Source organism: Rattus norvegicus, chromosome 19 (genome assembly GCF_036323735.1).
Source record: "Rattus norvegicus strain BN/NHsdMcwi chromosome 19, GRCr8, whole genome shotgun sequence".
NCBI classification, from domain to species: Eukaryota; Metazoa; Chordata; class Mammalia; order Rodentia; family Muridae; genus Rattus; species Rattus norvegicus.
In genome coordinates this window covers 24,358,573-24,382,004 of record NC_086037.1, presented here as the reverse complement: position 1 = coordinate 24,382,004, position 23,432 = coordinate 24,358,573, and the positions used below count along the sequence as shown (strand labels likewise).

At 43.6% G+C, this 23,432-nt stretch overlaps 1 long non-coding RNA gene and 1 pseudogene across 1 annotated transcript; one reads left to right on the top strand and one right to left on the bottom strand.

Annotated features, from left to right (window-relative positions):
• The first annotated feature begins 8,754 nt into the window (after positions 1 to 8,754).
• LOC134483255 (zinc finger CCCH-type antiviral protein 1-like) lies at positions 8,755 to 11,615 on the top strand (annotated as a pseudogene).
• A 4,638-nt stretch (positions 11,616 to 16,253) lies between these two features.
• Positions 16,254 to 17,588, bottom strand: LOC134483272 (uncharacterized). The gene is made up of 3 exons (XR_010060100.1): positions 17,325 to 17,588; positions 16,497 to 16,602; positions 16,254 to 16,379 (listed from the first exon to the last, which is right to left on the bottom strand). It is a non-coding gene; the product is annotated as an uncharacterized LOC134483272 (long non-coding RNA).
• Positions 17,589 to 23,432: the final 5,844 nt, after the last annotated feature.

Genomic DNA, 23,432 nt, shown 5'->3' with positions numbered 1-23,432 from the left:
CCTCTACTGCAGTGATCATGTGTTTCCTGTTCTTGGTTTTCTGTGGTGAATTGTTTATTCATTTGTATTTGTTGAAACATTCTTGCACCTCTGCAGTCAAGCCAGCTTGATCTCGGTACCTGACACTTTTGGTAAATGTCTGAATTTTATTTTTCAGGATATTATTGAGAAATTTTTCACTTAACTGTTCCTTCCAATCTTAGTTTCTTTTCTATGCTGTGAAGAGACACCATGAGCAAGGGAACTTGTAGAAGAAAGAGTTTATTTCAGCTTACAGTTTCAAGGATCATGAGTCTATGAATATTATGCTGGGGTACACGGCAGCAGGTAGGACACCATGTTTCTAGAGAACTGGCTGAGAGCTTACATCTTATGTGCAAGTTTGAGACAGAGAAAGTGTTAACTATAGATGGTGTTGAATTTGGAAACCTCAAAGCCCAATCCCATACACTCCTCCAACAAATCCGTATCTTATAATTCTTCCCGAATATTTCCACTAACCAGCAACAAACATTCATATATGTGAGTTTATGGGGGCCATTATCATTCAGATCACCATATTCCACTCCCAATTCCCCATAGGTTCTTAAACATATCATAATAAAAATACATTAGCTCAGCTTCCAAAACCCCTGTAGTCTTTCGGTCTCTACACATTTTATCCACAGTGCTTTTCGACCCTCCAGGAAGTCCCTTAATTATTCCCCTATGAAATCAAAAGGCAAATTGCATACATCCAATGTGTAATGCCAAAAATATGTTGTCATTGCAAAGGGAAATTGGGAATGTGGTGAGCCAGTTCAAGGCATTAACCCAACAGGGCACACTCCACATTCTCTACTTCTGATGCATGACAAAGGGATTAGATGGGTCCACTGCTCTGGCTTTGCTGACTGCAACATAATTCCTAAAACTATGTTGTATCGCATAGATCTGTGGTGGTTGTGTTTTCATTGTCACTCATTTCTAGGAATTTCAATTTTTCCTTATGTGTTCTCCCTTGGCCCTTTCAGTAGTGTGTTGTTTGTGTTGCTGACCTTCCACGAGAGTGTATACTGACTGCACTTTCTATTGTGTGATACAAGTTTGATTCCTTTGTGCTTGGATAGAATGCATGACACTACTTCTGCTTTCTTATCTTTCCTGAGGGCTGTTCTGTGTCCTAATCCGTGGTCAATTTTGGAGACAGATCCACAGGCTGATAGAAAATATATGTATAGTTCAGTGTAGTTTGTTAGGTAAATTTGACTGATGATGTCACTGAATTCTGCTCCTCCTCTTTTGTTTATTTGCATGTGATCTGCCAAGTGGTCAGAATAGACTATGAAAAACAATCACAACCACTATTATAGCTAATGGGTAATTTCAGATCTATCTGATAATTATATATTTAAATTTGTGACTGCTGTGTTTAATATGTATATATTTAGAATTGTAGTATCTTTTGGTAATTGCAAAGTATGAAATGAATGTCCTTACATCTTCTGGACAGGATTGGTTTGAAATCTATTCTGTCAGCTGCATAGAGAAACTGCATAGAATTGCTATAGGGACCTGTGTCTTAGGTCTGTTTCCCTAGTGTATCCTCTACATCTCTCATGATGGTGATCCTGTTTCTGGCTAAATGTATGTCTGTTTACTGGGGAATTGAGTTTAGTGACATGCAAATATTATTTAAACCTATGTATTTAATTTTGTTAATTTTTGTGGGTTTTATTGGCTTCTTTTGATTGACTGTTCTAGTTTTGTTACATTATTTCCTGTTTCCTCTGGTATTTTATCCTTCTCTTCAAACTAAAGTATTCCTTTTAGGATCCTCTACAGAGCTCCTTACTGGTTATACATATTTTGTAAATTTATTCATCATATGCCTTAATCAGCACAGTAGCTGGGCAGCTGCCTGCCCTCCATGGTATCAGATCTACTTTCCAAACAATAACGCTCAACTCTTACTGACTGTGTAGCATCTTGGCTGCTCTTTGTTCCCCTTGGACAGCCCTCAGGACCAGGCTCTCCTCTCCCTTAACCATGGCTGCTGTCCTCTTCCTCTCTTCTCTCCATCACACAAGTTCTTCCTTTATTCTCTGGCAGCTTCTTCCTCCTTCTTCCCTCCTCGTGATCCTCTCTAGCAAAGCCCTCAAAGCTCACCTCCCCCATCTCTCTGCTGTGCAGCTGTTGGCTGTTGGCTTCTTTATAATCACAGTTAACTGGGAGCAGGGTCAGTTTTTGGAGGTTAACCAGTCTTGAGTTCTACATATTAGCATTAAAATACAAGCAGAATTAGGCCAATCCACTACAAGGATTTCTTTTGTTTTGTTTTGGTGTAAGTTTTCTTTTACCTTTTCACTTTGTATTTTATTTTTGGCTATTTTTTTATTAATTGGTTATTTTATTTATTTACATTTCAACTGTTGTCCTGCTTTCCACACTCCCCTCATCATATCTTACATCACATTTCTGCTCAGCTTTGCCTATATGACAGTGTTCCCCCACCTACACATATCCATTCCCACCTCACAACTCCAGCATCTACTTTTGGTGGGCAACAGGCCTCAGCATAGTCAATGGCCTCCCGCCACATGGGTGCCACTTAAATCAGTCCTCTTCTACACAGTTACCTAGAACCATAGACCCTGTATATACTTTGGCTGGCAGTTTATCCCCTAGGAGCTGAGGGATTGGTGATAGAGGGTCTGTTTAGATATTAAAGACCAATAGTTGCTGCTTTCTCTTCTTTTTCTGGTTATGGGTGAAATGGTGATTGTGTGCTTCATTTTTTGAAATTATTGAGAGATGATTTATTTCTTGGTTTTTCTTGGGTATAGTTTAGCTCATTGTCTTGGAGTTTCCCTACTACAATCCTCTGTTGTGCTTTCTTAGAGAAAAATATTGTTTAAATTTGGTTTTGTCATGAAATATTTTGGTTTCTCCATTTATGGTGATTGAGAATTATGCTGGGTATAGGATCCTTGGTCCGCATTACATCTGCCCAAGATTTTCTGGCTTTTGGAGTCTCTGTTGAGAAGTCTGGTGTAATTCAGATAGGTCTGAACTTATTTGTTACTGGTTATTTATACCTTACCCCTTCTAATGATCTTTCTTTGATCTGTGCATTCAGTGTTTTAATTATTATGTTAATGGAGGAATTGTTTCTGGTATGATTAAATTGGCATTCTGTAGGCTTGTTGTACCTTCATGGCCTTTTCTTCCTTTACCTTATGGATGTTTTCTGCTATGATTTACTGAATATGCTTACTGGACCTGTGAACTGGAAATCTAAATTCTCTTCTATTCTATTATCCTTAGGTTTGGACTTTTAATTCTGTCCTGAAATTCATGGATGTTTTGTATTCAATAAACCATACATGGTTATCTGAGATGGGTATTTTGTGATTTGTGGGGTGATCTCCTTGACCCCAACTCTCACATTTAGTACCACGTTTTATAATGAAACAAGGTCAAGAATGGTGACCTCTTGCCATAAACTATATGAAAAAGGCAGGTGAATTAATGTGTGTCAAGTATCAGTAGATTCCTGGGTGGTTTTTGCTCCGGGTTGGCCATATGCAACAGTTTCAAAAGCCCAAGTTTGATGTTCCTTGGGATTCCCAAGATGATGCACTCAGACCTGACAGACAACACCCAGAATCCTCCTCAAAGAAATTGATTTATAAAATGGAGGGAACGTTACTAAGTCATGTTACAAAATATTTGATCACACTGTGATCTCCAAGAATGTATTATTTACTGAAAAACTAGTTTGTGGTATAGCAGGGCCATGGCACAGACATTTAAAGCAAGAGTTGTTTATTCATGTAAACATGGACTTAATTACGGTATGGCTCACCTACCACACACATTTATGGCAAAGGTAAAAAGTGCACTTAGGTCCAGCAGATCAAGACACAACGTGAAAGGAAATCTAGATAACTAAACCAATGGAAAGTTTTTGAGTTAAAGGATTTTTAAGAAAGTGTTCAGAGGGAACAGGACTGCTCTTCTTCTGGGAGGTCAGTGAATCAGGAAAGACAGTTGGGAGCTTTACTTGACTTCAGCATCTGACTCCTGAAACTTCATTGGTAAAATTAATGTCTGGAATTTTGGATTGTAAAACAACAGGTTGGCCCTGCAGCTTTGGGCAAGGCCCATGGACAGAGAGATCGCACCTGATGGGAACAATCTTAAAAGCCATCTGATTCTGGTAAGTCACCTGAGAGGTCCTCAAGGAGAGAGGAATGAATGGGTAGCACCATAACAGAAGGCTTTAGGATCTCGGATAGTGCTACTCTAGATGCCTTGGAAATAGAAGCAGAAAATGTAAAGCTAAATGACTTCACAGGAATTAGCTCATTTCTGATTATGATTTTTTCATATTGGTATTTTATATTTATTCTTTTTTTTTTAAATTTAAATCAAGAGCCTTAGGTTGTAAGGTGAGGCGGTCTTAGAATCAGAAAATGCTTAGAACACTTGTATGGCGGCTCACAACTAACACTATCTGGCTAGAAATTCTACTTTTAATCTCGTCATCATCGACAGCTTCCATTTAACCAGCAGGGTCCATGCCAGGCAGACACTGAGCAGGTTGTATGTTCTGTTAATCTCCACAACAACCCAATTCAGCAGAAACACCCCCATTTTACAGGTGAAGAAACCACAGCTCAAAGCAAATGAGTATCAGGGTCCCCTCAGTCTCACTGGCTGTCACTCAGACCCACATCCTTCTCTGTACAGGGAAGCCATGGGCCTGATGTGGCTGTGCAAGCTGACTCTGCCGAGATGATCAATGCTATTCTTGACCCTGGGAGAATTTAATACAAGGTGACCCACAGACTCCTGGGTTAGATTCTGCCGCTGGGTTCTAGGGTGGGACACAGTATCCCTTGTCATGGGTCTCTACTCAGCTGAGGAGTCTGCTCCCATCTGTCAGCTTCTATGGCAGTGGTTCTCAACAGTCCTACTGCTGCAACCCTTTAATACAGCTCTTCATACTGTGATGATCCTCTCCATAAAATTATTTCATTGCTACTTCATAAATAATATTGCTACTCTTATGAGTCATAATGTACAAGGTATCTGATATGCAATCTCTGTGAAGCAGTTGCCACACACAGGTTGAGAAATATTGCTCTATAAACTTTTTTTTTTTTTAATGAAAGGCTTTCACCTCAGAAGTACCTGGAGCAGTTGTAAGAGCCCTGAAATACTGACAAGTTTTGGCAGGCCCAAGACTGCTTGCCTTAATGACAACAGAGATTCCTGGCTAAAGGCACAATCTGAAATCACTGTCCCCAGGTCATTTCTTGCCTAAGTTTTCCCTCATTACAATGTCTGTCTGCTTGGACATGTCTGTCCAGGAAGCCAGTCCATGTAGTCTCTGATACAGACAGAATGCTAAAGGCAAGAATGCTTTCCCTCTGTTGGCCCACAGTCATTTCTATAGAAGTAAGTTCAAATCCCCTGTGGATAAATGTGTGTCTCTCACATGGTGTGTGAGACTTGAAATATCAACCGTTTGAGTTGACAAAAAACAAATTTCACTTCAGATTTACAGCTGACTAAAAATTATTTTTGGGAGAATGCAGAGGGTGGCCAGGCCTGAAGAGTCAGATCCCCTCCCTGCCTGGGATGATCCCACCCTCAGTAGACTTCAGCTTCACCTATAAGGTGTAATCAGAAAAATCTGACCTTAAGATTCTGAAGTCCACAATATGCACAACCCCTAAAGTTGGTAAACGGCCTATATGGGGGTTTTCTCCAGTTTAAACTATTCTGGCTTCTTTTCTCTCTTGTGCTGCAATCTGTTCTCTCAGGTCTGTTGGTCCTGGAAGGACCTGGGTTCAAGTCAAGGCCTCGTGGGTGGGGAGGAAGATGTTCTGTTGTGTGAATGAGTATGGATTAAGAATGTAGCCCCACCAACAGATTGGGAAAAGATCTTTACCAATTCTACAACAGATAGAGGGCTTATATCCAAAATATACAAAGAACTCAAGAAGTTAGACCGCAGGGAGTCAAATAACCCTATTAAAAAATGGAGTTCAGAGGCAAACAAAGAATTCACAGCTGAGGAATGCCGAATGGCTGAGAAACACCGAAAGAAATGTTCAACATCTTTAGTCATAAGGGAAATGCAAATCAAAAAAACCCTGAGATTTGACCTCACAGCAGTGAGAATGGCTAAGATCAAAAACTCAGGTGACAGCAAATGCTGGCCAGGATGTGGAGAAAGAGGAACACTCCTCCATTGTTGGTGGGAGGCAGACTGGTACAACCATTCTGGAAATCAGTTGGAGGTTTCTCAGAAAATTTGACATTGAACTACCTGAGGACCGAGCTATACCTCTCTTGGGCATATACCCAAAAGATGCCCCAACATATAACAAAGACACATGCTCCACTATGTTCATAGCAGCCTTATTTATAATAGCCAGAAGCTGGAAAGAACCCAACAGAGGAATGGATACAGAAAATGTGGTACATCTACACAATGGAATATTACTCAGCTATCAAAAACAATGATTTTATGAAATTCATAGGCAAACGGTTGGAACTGGAAAGTATCATCCAGAGTGAGGTAACCCAATCACAGAAAAACACACATGGTATGCACTCATTGATAAGTGGCTATTAGCCCAAATGCTCGAATTACCCTAGATGCACAGAACACATGAAAATCAAGAAGGATGACCAAAAAGTGAATGCTTCACTCCTTCTTTAAAAGGGGAACAAGAATACCCTTGGCAGGGAAGAGAGAGGCAAAGATTAAAACAGACACAGAAGGAACACCCACTCAGAGCCTGCCCCACATGTGGCGCATACATATACAGCCATCCAATTAGACAAGATGGATGAAGCAAAGAAGTGCAGGCCGACAGGAATCGGATGTAGATCGCTCCTGAGAGACACAGCCAGAATACAGCAAATACAGAGGCGAATGCCAGCAGCAAACCACTGAACTGAGAATAGGACCCCCGTTGAAGGAATCAGAGAAAGAACTGGAAGAGCTTGAAGGGGCTCGAGACCCCATATGAACAACAATGCCAAGTAACCAGAGCTTCCAGGGACTAAGCCACTACCCAAAGACTGTACATGGACTGACCCTGGACTCTGACCTCATAGGTAGCAATGAATATCCTAGTAAGAGCACCAGTGGAAGGGGAAGCCCTTGGTCCTGCCAAGACTGAACCCCCAGTGAACGTGATTGTTTGGGGGAGGGTGGTAATGGAGGGAGGATGGGGAGGGGAACAGCCATATAGAAGAGGGGGGGTTAGGAGGATGTTGGCCCGGAAACCGGGAAAGAGAATACAATCAAAATGTAAATAAGAAATACTCAAGTTAATAAAGAAAAAAAAAAAGAATGTAGCCCCACTCTGACTGGCCAACTAAGCTCCAGAAAATCTTCCCCAATCACAAAACTGGGCCATGTGGGAGCTTAAACTGTTTAAAGGGGAGAGCTGAGTGCTTTCTCCTGGAAGAAATACTTGGGGGTTGACTGTCACTTGTGAACCTTCTGTGTTAAGTCACTTCTCAGAAGGGAAGCTTTCCTCTAACTCTTCCACGGGACCCACCCAGCACTGGGGCCTGAGGATCCTATGGTGTTGCAGCTCTGAGCTGGGAGGGGTAGCTCTCACCCTGGCATGGAGAAGCCTGTTTTCACAGCTGATCTAGATCTGAGGAACAGGGGCTTTTAAAGAAGCATGTGAGAGTATCTCCTGCAGGAGAGCCCAGTCTGCAGGGAAAGTCACACAGGACAGCGAAAAGTGACTTCTCAACAAACACAGGGAATGGGAACCAGGGAGGGCACTGGATGGATGGTCGGAGAGTTTGAGAAAGTCTGCATCTCCCTGAAAGACTTCCCACAACCATAAGTCCCACCACTGTCCCCTTCTCACAGGGGAGGCTCAGCAAAGCCTGCCACCTGCTGGGATCCCCTCAAACTAAAACTAAAACCAGAGTGGAGAACTGAGGAAAGCACTTTGGTGGAGGGGGAGACACAAGTCTCCAGGGCCAGGTCAGCCTTCTGTCCCTTTGGTTCTCCTCACTTCACAGAGGTGCCTATTGAAAGGTGAGGCAAGCTGGGATCTCAACAGTCTTTGGCCAAAGAAGTGAGAGCCCACAGGGCAGAGCAAGGCAAAGCAGAGCCAGGCAGAGCAAAGTGAAGCCCTGCCAGTCAGCAAATAGGCCTTGCGCAAGTGGGACTGGTGGCAGCAGTGCTTGCCCTTGCTCTCCTGGTGGCGCAGAACACCTGCCTGGATGTGGGGAAACTCACAGTGGCTTGTCCTCCAGCTGCAACTGCCAGTGCTTGGGGAGGGGGAAGTTGAAGATGTTCCCATGATCCTCCGATTTCCGGCCCATTTTGTCCATGTTCAAGGCTGTGGTCAGCCCCGCCAGAAGCCCCGAGGACAGGGAGAGCAAGCACAACTGGCCAGCAACCACCATGGGCATCTGCGGTGGGACCCAGGCCAAGTAGCCACAGAGGCGCACCAGGCAGCCAGGCACCAGCCCCAAGCCTGTGCATACTGAGGCCAATGACACTCCACTAGTCCCTCCCACCATGCACATCCCACCCCTGGCAGGCAAGATCTCTCTGTCCAGGGCTTCCCCCAGACCTCCAACTACCAACAGCTCAATGAGCCCTTACTTAATTCTTGTTAACCATAATGGCTTGTCATAAAAGGTCATTGGGAAAGTCAATGATGAGATGAAAGCCTTAAAAGAAAACTAGAGAGACTTACTGAAATGAAGAAGAAAGCTCTCTTCCCAGTAGGAGCCTGGCAGTCCCAAGCTCAGGGCACCTCATGTCCAGTCTTGAACCCAGCATGCATTGTTGTGGAGAACCTGCCTGCTTAAGGACCTGGCTTCCCACTCATTCTCCTGAGATGATGACTTTAATTCTTTTAATTTTTACTGGTTATTTTCTTCATTTCCATTTCATGTGTTATCCCCTTTTCCAGTTTCCTTTCTCCACGAAGCAGAGTCCAGCTCACAAGCCTGAGCAGCTGCAGCCATAGTGCACCATGGGGGATCCTGGGGCAGACTGTTTCATCACCAAGATCCTGTGGACCCACAGGGGCTGCATGACCTTAAAGGAACTGCAGAGTAGGATCAGGCTCCAGAGGCAGAGCTCTATGAGCTGCTGGGCAAGACTGCTTATTCCTATTGGAGACTGGAGATCAGGCAGGGATCACGCTGTAGGTGGCGGCTACTACTGAAGCCTGTGGCTTCAATCTCAAGTGCATCCAGGGACCATGCTACAGATTGCCCAAGCCTCTGCAAGCTCAAACTTCTGGGACAGAGTCATTACGCAAAATCCCAGAGAAACCTCTGCAAATATCCACACCAAGTTTTTAGGAACAGAGCTTCCAGGTTCTGAAGAATCATGAGCTTTCTGGGCTTAACCAAGAGGAGCCGGCCTTCTTCCTGGTACAGGGGGATGCTTTTCTCCTGCAAAAGTTACTACAAAGGAGACAGCCACAAACAGATCTGCTTGAAGCCACAGCCATGCAAGAGAGTCCAAGTCTGTGAGCACTTCACCCAGGCCAACTGCCGTTACCTCAACTGTCTCAGGTCTCATGACCTGATGGACAGGAAGGTGCTGACCTCCGTGACTGAGCACGGGCTGAGTTCTGATGGGGTCCAGAACATCCAGGACATCTGCAACAACAAACACATTAGGAGGAGACCCACTGGCATGAGAGCTCCCCATGAACATCATAGCAGCAGGGCATACAGAGACAGAAGCAAAAGCAGAGACTGATTCCTTCCAAACAGTCTAGGATTTCTCTCCCATGTCTCATTTTGGCATCTGGTTCACCTTGTCCAGATGTCACCAGCTGTAAGGATTCCCTGGAGGGCGTGTCTACAGCTGTCACTCAGGAGGTCAAGAACCTGGGGACCCAGGACTCTGCACAGCTTTCCTTGGTCTCATCTAAGGCTGCTGGTGTCTGAGGACCCAGTCACATGAGAGCAAGCCAGGGGTTTTCTGACAATGGAGATCTGGATGCTTCTTTTCTAGGAATCCTACTGATTCTTTGTAAGCTCCTGCCTCCTCTGCTGACTTTCTTCTTGCTGAAGCAAAAAGAGATGAGTCCATGTCCATGAGAACAGGCATGCCTTCTGGACACCGCATGGAGGTCAAGGGAAAGAATGAGGCTCCAGACATCGATTACATCCCATTTTAAATGGTTCTACTGATGGGGTGACAATGGAAGAAGCCACAGACTCAGGAATTCTAGGTAAAGGAGAAACTCAGGGAAGGAGTTTGGCAACGTTCCTTCTCTTTCAATTCAGTGGAATAATTGAAGCACTATTGTTATTGGGTCTTCATTAAAAGTCTGGCAGAAAGGATGCATTAAAGCCATGTGGCCCTGATTATTATTATTTTTAATTTTTGGAGTGGCAGCCTTTAATGACTGTATCTATTTTCTTATGGGAATTATTCATTACCTTCCCAGATCTGTATTTAACTTGGTATTTGTTATCTGTTAGAAAAATCACCAGTATCAAATAGATTTTTCACTTTTCTGTAGTAAAGGCCTCTGAAGTAAGCCCTAATGATTGTTGAATTCACTCAGTGTCCTTTGTTATATCCCCCTTTTCATTTCTGATTTGGTACTTTAGATATAGGCTCTGTGGTTTGTCTGTCTTGTGGATCTTCTCAAAAAAAAAAAAAAAAGCCAGCTCTTGCTTTGCTTGGCTCTTTGTATCATTCTCTTTGTTTGTAATTGATTGATTTTAGTTCTGAGTTTATTTCCTGCCATCAAATCCTACCAGACTCTCTATGGGATGAGGCTTTGCCTCACCTTGGTAACAGCAGCATGTGATACATGAAGCTTTTGCTGCTCTCTGTAGTGGGGATGACGTCACAATTTCACTGAAAACCATGCACAGCCTCGTTTTAGACTGTATTAAAGTAGCCCACGATTTCAGTGCTCTCTGCAAGGTGCCATGAGACAGTAGTAACATGAGTCTGCCTGCACCTCGACAGTTTTCACTAGGGACTTCTGAGTGATTTTATGAAAATTTATAGTGAGTTCATGGATGAACATGCACAAACACAAACGCACACACACACTTTACTGACATGGTGCACATTCTTTCCACACAAAGAAGAAAGTGAGTATTAATGAAAACACACCAATAAAGGAATCGATGGACGGGGTTGTGGGGAAGCTGGGGCTTAGAGTTATTTAAAGGCCCTGTGCAGGCTCTCCTTCTGTTGGAGGCTAAACTTCAAGTGCAATGGGGTTCTTTATTTTCTTTCTGTATAGCACACAGAGCTAGGGTGGAAACTAGGTTTTGAGCATATTTGGCAAGTACTAGAACACTGAATTAATTCCTAGGGCTGGAACCCTATTAATGTTCTACAGAATTACAGGGCAGGCTGGATGAAGACTCTCAGCTGACAATGTGGACATCTCAAGACAGGCACTGGACAATGGCTGACAGACGTGTATGAAGACTGGAAATGTTTTGCTATCTCAGAGGAAAAGAAGGCCCCTCCGACTACACTGTACTCTAAGGACAGTTTATTCAGGTAAGGGATGACATGAACTATTGTCTCATGTCACAGATGTCAGCACAAAATATCCTGGGTATTGTATGCCAATGGTAGCATTAACAGAACAAATCACACAGTGTTGTGAAGATATAGAATATGACTATATGTAGCAAGAACCAGGCCTCTTCTAGTTTCTAAGATCATACCTGAGAACCTCAAATATAGTAATAATGTGATAATGTGGTATAAGTCTAGTTACAACTAGTTTCTATTGTGACACAGATGACTCTTTTTGTGTCATGGTCAGCTTATAATGAATGACTAGACCTAAGCATGAGAATAACCAAATACTACATTGCTTCTCTAGCTGCTGAGCTTTTAAAAGCCCTGGTGTGACAGCAAGCTTTTGTGGACATCTGGATTATTCCTTCTGTACTTTAACTCTCTAAGTCAACCCCACTCTGAGTAAGTCAGTTCCATTCCATAAGTTGGAAATCAGTCAACTGGAAAAAAAATACTTTCTCAATACAAACACAGATTGGCCATGGAAAAAGGGTAGCTTGAACTGTCCCACCTAGGCCCTGGGCTTGCACAGGCCTGCTCTCCAAAAGAAACGTGTGTTCACAGCTGCAGGCTGCATTCACTATGGATGCTCTTGAGGTTCCTCCCTAAACTGCTTAGATTAAGATAATTTTGTTGCCATCTATCAAAAGAATTCATTATGCCAAACTGGCCTTTCTTCTGAACCTTCTGTTCTGTGGGCAGGGCAAAATCTCCAGCAACCCTCACAGCAATGTGGGCTGCCAATCTGGGACTCAGAATTACACCAGTGCAAACCAAGAACAGGGCAACTGGAAGAGACCTCATTGGGTTGTAGGAACCTTCTGTTCTGAGTCACTTCTCAGAAGGGGCACTTTGCTCTAACTCCTCCATGAGACCCAACCAGTACTGGGGCTGGAGGATCCTTAGGTGTGGCAGCTCTGAGCTGGGAGGGGGAGCTGGCACACTGACATGGAGAAGCCTGTTTTCACAACTGATCTGGATCTGAGGAGCAGGTGCTTTTAAAGAAGGATGTGAAAGCATCTCCTGCAGGAGAGCTCACTCTGCAGGGAAAGTCACACAGGACAGTGAAAAGTGGCTTCCCAACTTCCACAGGTCCTGTGACCCCAGGAGGGCACCAGATGGTCCAAGAGTTTGAGAAAAGCCTGCATTTGCCTGAAAGACTTCCCTCAACCATAAGTCCCACCACTGTCCCAGACTCACACCTGAGGATCAGCAAAGCCTGCCACCTGCTGGGGTCCCCACAAACTGAACCCAGAATGGAGAACTGCAGGGAAGCACTTCGGGGGAGGGGGGAGACACAAGTCTCTGGGGCCAGGCCTGGGGTCTGTCCCTTAGGCTCTCCTCACCTCCGTTAGCCTCCTAGTGCAGAGCGCTGCAAGCCGGGATCTCAAAAGTCTTGGGCTGAAGAAGTGGGAGAAGGTAGCAGCAGTGGCAGTGGGGTCGACAGGGGAGTCGAAGACGGAATGGTAGCAATGCAAGCAGCGGCGGCGAGGGCGGAGGCCGGGGGGGGGGGGCGAAGGAGAGGACGGGTGTGGGGGGGTCGGGGCGGGGGCAGGGTAGGGGCGAGGGCAGGCTGGGGGCGGGGATTGGGACGGGTCTGAGTCGAGGGCGGTGGTGGGACTGGGAGGGGGGGATGGGTCGGAGGCGATGTCGAGTGCGGGTGTGAGGCAGGGGCGTGGGCAGGGGCAAGAGCAGGGGCGGGGGCAGGAGCAGGGGCAAGCAGAGCAAAACCCAGCCCTGTCAGCTGGCAGATACCCTCTGGGGCAGGACAGACTCGCCCTGCAGCTCTATTGATGGGGTGACAATGGAAGAAGCAACAGACTCAGGAATTCTAGGTAAAAAGAGAAACTCAGAGAAGGGGTTTGGCAATGTTCCTTCTCTTTCAAATCAGAGGAATAATTGAAGCACTATTGTTATTAGGTCGTCATTAAACGTCTGGTAGAAAGGCTGCATTAAAGCCTAGTGGCCCTCATATATATTTTTTAATTTTTGTAGTGGCATCGTTTAAATACTATCTATTTTCTTATGAGAATAATCTTATGAGTTAAATCCCACATTTGGATTTAACTTGGTATTTGTTATCTGTGTAGAAAAATTACCAATATCAAATAGATTTTTCACTTTTCTGTAGTAAAGGACTCTGAAGAAGCCCTAATGATTGTTGAATTCACTCACATGTCTATTGCTTCATTCCCCTTTTCATTTCTGATTTGATAATTTAGGTATTGACACTGTGGTGTGTACTTAGTTTCAGAAAGGGGTTGTTTCTCTTATGGATCTCCTCAAAAAACAGCTCTTGCTTCCTATGATTCTTTGTATTATCCTCTTCGTTTGTAATTGAATGATTTTAGTACTAAGTTTATTTCCTGCCATCAAATCCTACCAGACTCTGTAGGATAAGGCTTTGCCTCATCTTGGTAACAGCAGCATGTGATAAATGAAGCTTTTGCTGCTCTCTCTAGTGCTGATGACACCACAATCTCTGTGTAAACCATCCACAGCCTGTTTTTAGGCTGTATTATAGTAGACCACCATTTCAGTGTTACCTGCCAGGTGCCGTGGGACACTAGTAACACACGTCTGCATGCACCTCGACAGTTTTCATTACAGTCTTCTAAGTCATTTTATGAAAATTGATAGTGAGTTCATGGATGAACATACACAAACACCTGCACAGAAACACAAACAAACACAAACTCTCTCTCTCTCTCTCTCTCTCTCTCTCTCTCTCTCTCACTCTCTCTCTCTCTCACACACACGCACACACACACACACTTTACTGACATGGTACACATTCTTTGCACACCAAAAATAAAGTGAGCAGTAATGAAAATACACCAATAATGGAGTCGATGGAGGGAGTTATGCAGAAGCTGGGACTTAGAGTTACTTAAAGGCCCTATGCAGGCTCTCCTTTTGTTGGAGGAGAAATTTCAAGTGCAATGTGGTTCTTTATTTTCTTTCTCTAAAGCACACAGGCTATGGTGGAATGTAGGGCTTTGAGCATGTTTGGAAAGTACAATCACACTGAATTAAATCCTAGGGCTGGAACCCTATTAATCTTCTACAAAATTACAGAGCAGGCTGGATGAATACTCCCAGGAGACAATGTGGACATCTCAAGACAGGCACTGGACAGTGGCTGAAGACTTGTCTGAAGACTTGAAATATTTTGAAAATTCAGAGAGAAAAAAAAGGCCCCTCTGACTACACCGTACTCTAAGGACAGTTTATGCAGGTTAGGATGGCATGAAGTATTGTCTCATGTCACAGATGTCAGCACAAAGTATCCAAGGTATTGTATGCCAATGGTAGCATCAGCAGAACAAAGCACTCAGTGTCATGAAGACATAAATTATGAGTTTGTGTAGCAAGACCCAGGCCTCTTCCAGGTTCCTAGATAGTAACTGAGAACCTCAAATACGGTGGTGATGTGATAGTGTGGGGGTGAATCTAGTTACAACTAGCTTCTATTGTGACACAGATGACTCTTTTTGTGTCATGGTCAGCTTATAATGAATGACTAGACCCAAGCATGAGAATAACCAAATACTACATTGCTTCTCTAGCTGCTGAGCTTTTAAAAGCCCTGGGGTGACAGCAAGCTTTTGTGGACATTCTGGATTGGTCCTTTTGTACTTTAACTCTCTGAGTCACCTCCACTCTCAGTAATTTAGTTCAATTCCATAAATTGGAAATCAGTCACCTGGAAAAAATACATTCTCAATATGATCCCAGATTGGCCATGGAAAAAAGGTAGCTTGAACTGTCCCACCTAGGTTCTGGGCCTGCACAGGCCTGCTCTCCAACAGAAACCTGTGTTCACAGCTGCAGGCTGCATTCACTATGGGTGTCCTTGAGGTTCTTCCCTAAACTGCTTAGATTAAAATAATTTTCATGCTAACAATCAAAAAACTCATTATGCCAATCTGGCCAACAGGAAGCTAATTTCTATTCTGTATTTTGTCAGATGTGCAGAATACATATGGTCATCATTGAAAATAGGTGAAAGATCTGCTCTAATATGGACACTAAGTGGTGCTGGAGGATGATCCTGACCCACAATGAGCAGTGGGAACACCAGAGCCCTGTAGGGATGGCTGGCAAGCTAACACATTGAGCATGCACAGCTCAGTAAATTTCCTGTGAATACACATCTCCTGAGATCTCTCTATTTAATTGGAGGTGATCCTGTCCACCTAATACAGCACATCATGTGGAATAACAAAAGCTACCTGCAGGAGCTGTGGTGATGACTCACAGGATAGAGCATCTGCTGCTCTCTCAGAAGAACCACATGGACCATAACAATTGGGTAAAGCATGTCAGTGATTACTTCATAAAGTGTGTGTCGGAGAAACAGCCACATTATCCACACAAAAGACACTGTCACACTGGGTACCCCTTGGTGACTTTGAATTCACTTATTAGCCCAGGATCCATGGAACATGCAGAAATCCATCTGTAGCTGTCAGTTCTAAGTCCACAGGAGGGGACAGAACCCTTGTGTAAGAATGATGGTCTTAAGAGTCAAGAGATAGAATTCAATTTTTATTCATAAGGAATTCATTTTTACAACAAAACAGGATTAAAACAAATAAATTAAAATATTTAAAAATATTTGAAAAGATAAAAACAGTAAGAAGAACTTATAAATATGAAACAACAAAAAGAAAATTTCAATTAAAATCATAACAAAAATATTTCTACACAGCACATTCTTAACGAACATTTAGAAGCACAGATGTATTGCTGTTTCTCCTCTTGCACACATAATGAAAGGAGGTCCCCCAAGTTGTCTCTCAAGTGCTGTTTTCTGAGAAGAAAGTAAGACCTCAATCAGTCAGGCTGGCTTAGTGTTATATAAATTTAGGGTCTCTAAGCAATGACAAATTAACTCTGAGGAAGAATACTCATCCAAAAAATTTGTTACCATTCAGGATGTTTGTCATCAGGGACTCCTGAGAAAACAATTTATTCTTCAGGAAGCTCTCTTACTGGTGTGTGTCCAATTCCAGCTCTCTTGCACTTTCTGAGACCTGGGAGAGGAAGGCAGTTTTTCAGACACTGATTTGGTGGTGAAATGCAAGGCAGCTGTCAGAAGGCTGCCTTCTACCATCTCAGTTCTATTGGACAGTCAACATGGACCTTTTAACTGATATCATTGTTGCTAACTCTTTGGGAAGGGCAAAATCTCCAGAGATCCTCAAAGTAATGTGGGCTGCCAATATGGGACCCAGACTTATACCAGTGCAAACCAAGTACAGGGCAATGGGAAGAGACCTCATTGGGTTGCAGAATGAAAGGAGACGTCCATATGTCACCAAGGTTAAAACCAATGACAAGTTCTAATTTGACATTTGCACTTTGTTCTTATCCCGCAAAGGTGCTTCCTACACAAGAAGTCACATGACCACAGAGTGTCATTTGTCAAAGAACCAAGAACTTGTTCAAAACTCTACAGAGCATCCAATCTATCATGTGGATATGCAATAATGAGGTATGTTATTAATCTGTCACCATTTCTATACTGCAGCTTCAAAACGAGCAGACAAATATACTTGCAAAATAATTCAGTTTCTGAAAAGTGGTTGGCTTCCCAGAATACTTGTGCATAGGCAGAGCAATGAACAATTCCATTACATGAGGTGGTTGGCTGGTTGTGAGTATAAATTAGAAAGGTGGTAGGAGAGAGCAAAGATGTATCAAATTGGCAAACTTTATCAGATATTTTTAAGCTAACACAGCTGCTCAACCCTACCAGATGATGCTGGGTCTGGACGTTGCTGGTCTTTATCTTTCTTGTTGAAGTCAACCAAATATTTCTGGTTCAGTGCACAATCAAGATGTACCTCCTTGCTCTCCTGCTTCAGTGGGACCAACTTCTTCCTGCATGTGTTCTCCATCAGGAGCTGGCTGAGCAGGTTTCTGGAAATACAGTCTGCATAGTAAGATCATGCTGCCCCTTTCTCCCATTCCCACTCCCGAGTGCCACTAACTCCACCAGGACCCAGATACCCATGAAGACTTAATAGAATTCATTTCGATACATATAAGGCTGCTGCACAAACCACAAAGAGCAAATTCCGGGAAGAATAAATTATTTGTTTGGCCTGAGCACCAATTAGTGTCCACATCTCTCAAAAAGAACATGGATCTACAACTATCCATGAAAGCCCAATGCATGGGGGCAACATCAATTAGTAGTGGGCCAACACCCTCAAAGGAGGTCAGTAGAACCAAGAGAAGGTCATACTAACCATGTGGTCCACACACTGAGTATTGTAAAACCTGGTATGACACCATAGGTCCAGGTCAGCCTAATAACCTTCTGCTGACTTCAATCAGTGCTGTTCTATCTAGAGCCTTCTGAAGATGCCTAGACAATCCTGGGATGAGTAACAGTCTTTTATGGAACTGAAAACTGAGTCCTAATGACCCTGGCACACTGATGTGTAAACAGCACAAGAGATAGAACCAGAGCTGAAGACCATCCAATCCAGAAAAAGAAAGTCAGAAATGGCCATTCCACAGGTGATAGCCTTTCTGACCAGAACTTACCTAGAGAAGATAATCTCCTTCTTCAGCTTATGGTTGTTCTCATGGATTTCAGTGTTCTCCATCTCTAAGTTGTGCAGAATTGACATGACCGCCTCCTCCATTCTCTCCAGGTCTTCATAATATGGATTTGGCCTGAAGTGTGGCCTGGCCCCAAATGATAGAATCCAATGAACATCAGCATTTAGGAATATATGAGCTCAGGGTGGGTCCTGTACTACCCCAGTCCTGGAAGGACACCTTCTGAATTCTACATATTGGATCTTCTTCAGCTTCAGAAACCTGTTTTTCTGTGTCCAGGACACCAGAATCTCAGCATCCAGATGGAGGGTTCCCTGGCTCCCTTTGTTCAATCAAGAGGAAATCTGCAGTCAAGCCAGTTAAGCTATCAAGAGCCTAGGCCACACCTCTCCATGCTCCCCCACCCAACACACCCAGAAACCGGTGATTTCTTTTTTCCTGTCCCGATAACAGACCATATATCAACACAAAATTATAATCTGCACAAGGAATACAAATAAACAGACAATCATGGTCACATAGACAAAGAACTGTGCTGTTGACAGTGGGGCTCCCAGAACAAAGCATTCACATCACCATGAAAGTGTTACAGGTAAATACTCAGGCCAAGACATAGACCCCTAGATTCCAAGTGTGGGGGGAAATATAAACATATAAAAGTTGTCCATATGCATTTGGATGTATGCACATACAGACTCACAGACTGAGAAATACCCACAAAAAAGAGAAATGCAAAAACAGAGTCAGAGAAAGAGAAAGAGAAATATGGAAACAGAGAGTATTGTGAAAACCAGGAGAAATGCATCCACCATTGCTGTCTCAGAGGGCAAGACACACAGACAATAACAAACAGGCCTGAGCCTGAGACCTTCTAGTCAAGCATTGAGATGAACAGTTTGGTACCAGGCCCCTCAGGCTGCTGCGTGGATCTTCCAGCACTGAGTCCCCTGCCTAGCAAGTACAGAGACTCACCATAAACTCACTGCAATTACAATCTTGCAAAGCCACCATCAGTCAAGGGCTTTGCAAATGCACACTAGACACTCACTCTCCCTGACATTATCCCCGAATTCTTCATTCAGACCACAAGTTCTGCTTTTCAATAAATGGAAGCAGATGAGTCCATTTTCCATTTCGCTCCTCAGGAAGGGTCAAGGTTCTGAATCTCCTCTATATGGGAGGTGAGGTTTAGCACAGGGTGGTTAGGGAGGCACAGCTTTCTAGAACCCAAAACCTTAATAGGATAAGATGAAGGTGACCTTGCAGACCCAGGAATGAAACAAGAGCATTTGGAGCGATTCATACCTGTTCTTCTTGGATCTCTCTGTTAGAAACCTCAGGCGATCTCTCAGGTCATTTCTCTCCTCGGTAATGAGCTGCAGCTCTTTAATCAGCCTCTCCTTTTCCTTCTTGGCCTGATTCTCGCTTAGTTCAGTGCCAGGGGATGATGTTTCTCTCCCAGCGTCTGTAGGTAGACGAACACAAATGAACCTGCATGGGGAGAATGCATAGAGTGTACATAGACCACAGTTAGGCCTAAACAGGAGAACAAGCCTGGAACCCAGTGTCACTGCTAGGCGATTGGTCTATGCTTAAGAGGCCTCCTCAGTGGATCTCAGTTCTCCCACTACTCTATAGAGACCAAGAGATGTAAGCATCCAGGTGTTCCCTATTCCGGACATCAGGTGCTTACATGGACCACGGAGATGGCTTCTCCAGGATTATCATCAGCTGAACCGGGTACAGCTTGGTTTCAGGACCCTCACCCCTGTGGTTTCAGAACTCAGATGATAAATTCACCATCCACAAGACTTGAGTGATTGGAGACACTCAGATGTCCTACCCTGATACTCTAGGCCAACAACTTTGGATTAAAAACACATTTCCATGGAGGACATGGTCAACAGACTTATCAGTTCCCCTATTTGAAATACCAAATGCCCGAGAAGTTCCAATAGGTTACAGGCTGAATCTTGATCCACATGTTCCAAATACTTTTGGTATTTTAGAATCATGGATTTAAAACGCATTTCCAGGGAGGATATGTTCAACAGACTTATCAGTGTCCCTATGTGAAATACCAAATGCCCCAGAAGTGCGAATAGGTTACAGGCTGAATCTTGGTCTACACGTTCCAAATAGTTTTGGTATTGAAAAAAAATTTTTGTAACATACAACCTCTAATATATAAAGCTAACGATGACCCTGCCAGTTAGAAGAAATCAGAGAAGGTCTAAGAACATAAGGTTATTGCCTGGAGCACAATCTCTCCCTGTTACTACTGTCAGATACCCACTGTATTTAAAGAAGCAATGAGAGTGAAATACATTGCTGCCCTGTCTAAACTCAGAAAAGGTGGACCCTCCATGAATACTGATGGTGTTATTATATCAATGTAACAGAACAAATGCACTGAAAAGTAAAGACCAGAGGTTCACAGTATAATAGCATTGGCCTTACCATATCCTCCCAGTGGGGATGGGGAAACTAAAGTTCTGAAATCCTTGACTTTAAGGAATTGTGATATTCATGGAAATTCAATTCCTTTTCAGATGCTCCAGTTGTTGTGGCCCATTGCTAGAAAGGTCAGCTTAAGCCTGCAGCCCCCCTGGTAGGAAGCTCAAAATACACTGCCCAGAACTTACTCAACATTCCCCAGAAGTGCTGTCTTTGTCCATCATTACTTTGAGACGAAAGGCCAGACTCCTTCACTCTAGTCTCTCCACAATCGACGTTCCCCCTCCCAAAACACTTGCGAAGACGGGAAAACATGTCTTAGGGTGTAACCGCCAGACTCAGACTGAGAGAAACTAGGGCTCTGGTTGTCACTACAACACTGGTGACATCACAGAGGATGCCAGAACTCTCTAGGAGACAATAGAATGTCCAAGAAGGGACAGCTGATGTCATGGGGAGCAGACTTTGCCTCCTGCTAATGTTCTCCCTGTACTGAGCATAAGCAGAGGTGCCCTTTCCAGGAGACTTTCCTGGGCAGAGTCACTGAGCATCTCCTGCTTCCAAAGCCAAATTTTCCTCAAGGCTTGATTATAAAAACCTTAGTAATTCCTATGCATCTAAATGAATGTTTCCTTCCATATCTTGCCCCAAAATGTCTCATCCTAACTCAAATTGTCCTCATTCACCAATGTTAGCCATTAAAACTTCCTGAGATTTCATACCAGCTTGAATATGCAGTCAAAAGTTCTCCTGTCTCATTATGTACAGGTGCTTTATATCACATCAAGAAATAGTCTGCATGGTAGGTTTCAACATGGGTGTGTGTTAGGGGAACACTCATGAAGTCATGTGCTTTGCAATTGACAATTGCCAGAAAATTCCTTAGTTGAAAGAGTTGATGTCTTTATGGTGCTGGGAACAGTGTGGAGACCAGTTGGCAGACAAAAGTGCAATATTGGAGCCACCAATGAAGGGAACCTCATGCTGCTTGTGGGGTTCTCCTTTCTGTGCCAATGTCGCCAAAGGAGCACTGCTGACAGGCCTTCTATCAGAAGCTGAGCTTCTATCAGAAAAATAAAATAGTCAAGAGATATAGGGGGTGCACATAAAGGTGTAGGACGAGGCTATACACATCACTACGTGGATACAGCAAGGACCCAGCACTTGTGCTCTGGGTCATGGGCTTCTCCACAAACACAAAAGCATCTGTCACAGTAAAAAATGGATACTGTATTGAGTTCACACACCAACACTGATTGATCAGATCCATACCCCAGATTTTGGGGGCAGATCCATGGCCCCAAATATCTTCCTCTCAACTTATACAGCAAAAAATAAGAAAGAAAGAAAAGAGTCAAAACAAAAAGCTCAAGCTTCTCATATGAGGATTGCAGGAAGTGTGATCTGGTAGTCAGTTCTGATTAGGCCATTTTAGATAGAACAGTGCACAGTGATGCTTAATGTGATGGGTCCTATATAAAGCTTTCTGCATTATTGGAATTTTAACAAGCCTCATCCAGAACATACAGAACAGGAAAGGATGTGATCACCATGTCCTTCCTCTCTATCAGGTTATTTTTCTCTGTCTGTGATTGTCAGCCATAGACAGCAACAATCTGAAATAGCTGGTAGACATGGAACAAAGTGGCTAAAACTATAGTTGTGGGTTAAACACCTCAACTGTCAAAGGCTAATGCTGTCCTCACAGTCCCTGGAGGCCACTCTTGTAAGACTGTCTACTGGAAAGTAGAAGCAGGTTTATCTGAGCTCAAAGTGAACCTCTCCAGGTAGGAAGAGGGCAACATGGGATACTTGAGACCCTGTCTAAACCAGCACAGAAACCCACACTTCCTTCAAAGCATCATCTATGAATTCTTGATTATCTACCATTCTCTCCCTACCAGTCTTTCAGACTGGAATTGTAGAAAAGAACTGGAAATGATCTTCCTATTCTGAAGACCTTGATCTCTCTTTCCTTAGGTGCACATTAAGAACTCATGCAAATGGGTATGACCATCTGAACATCTTAGTATCATCTACTCAGTATATCTAGCATAATTCTGTGCCTATGGCAATCTCAAGCTTCCTTGAGTTTCGCTGACCCAGCAAGAAGTATGAAGTACTGAGGTCAAACCCCAGTGATCCTTTCAAGGGTTTAGAAGAAAGCCATCAGAGAAACTCCACTTCTTTGTCCTTAGATTAAATCAAGCTGATACAATGTGAACCTGGTGGGCTATTTAACCATGCATCTTTCTGCCAACCCCAGCTTTCTGAGTTCAGTCCATGTGAACCTGCATGGGGAGAATGCATAGACTGTACATAGACCACAGTGAGGCCTAAACAGGACAACAAGCCTGGAATCCAGTGTCACTGCAAGGAGTTTGGTCTTCGCTTAAGAGACCTCCTCAGTGGGTCTCAGTTCTCCCACTACTCTATAGAGACCAAGAGATATAAGCAGCCAGGTGTTCCCTATGCCTTCTGACACACGCAATAAATGCAGTAAATTTTAATTTCTGTTCAATTGTTCAGTAACTTACTTACACTTGCATATTGCTGTGGAAGTGATGGGGTTTCGTGATCAGCACTACATTTAACAATGCATAACCAATCATCCCTCCTAGAATGACTGTATATAGAGAAAGAAAATTTATTAGAATGGTTTATAGGCTGTGGTACAGCTAATTCAACAAGGAATGGAAGGTCTAAAACACAGTAGTTGCCCCTGTTGAAGCCAATCCCCCTAGCATAGCTGTAGCCATTTTGTTCCATGCCTGCCAGATAGTTCATATTCTTGCTGTAATATGTCTGCCTGTCATGGTTGTCTGAAAATAAT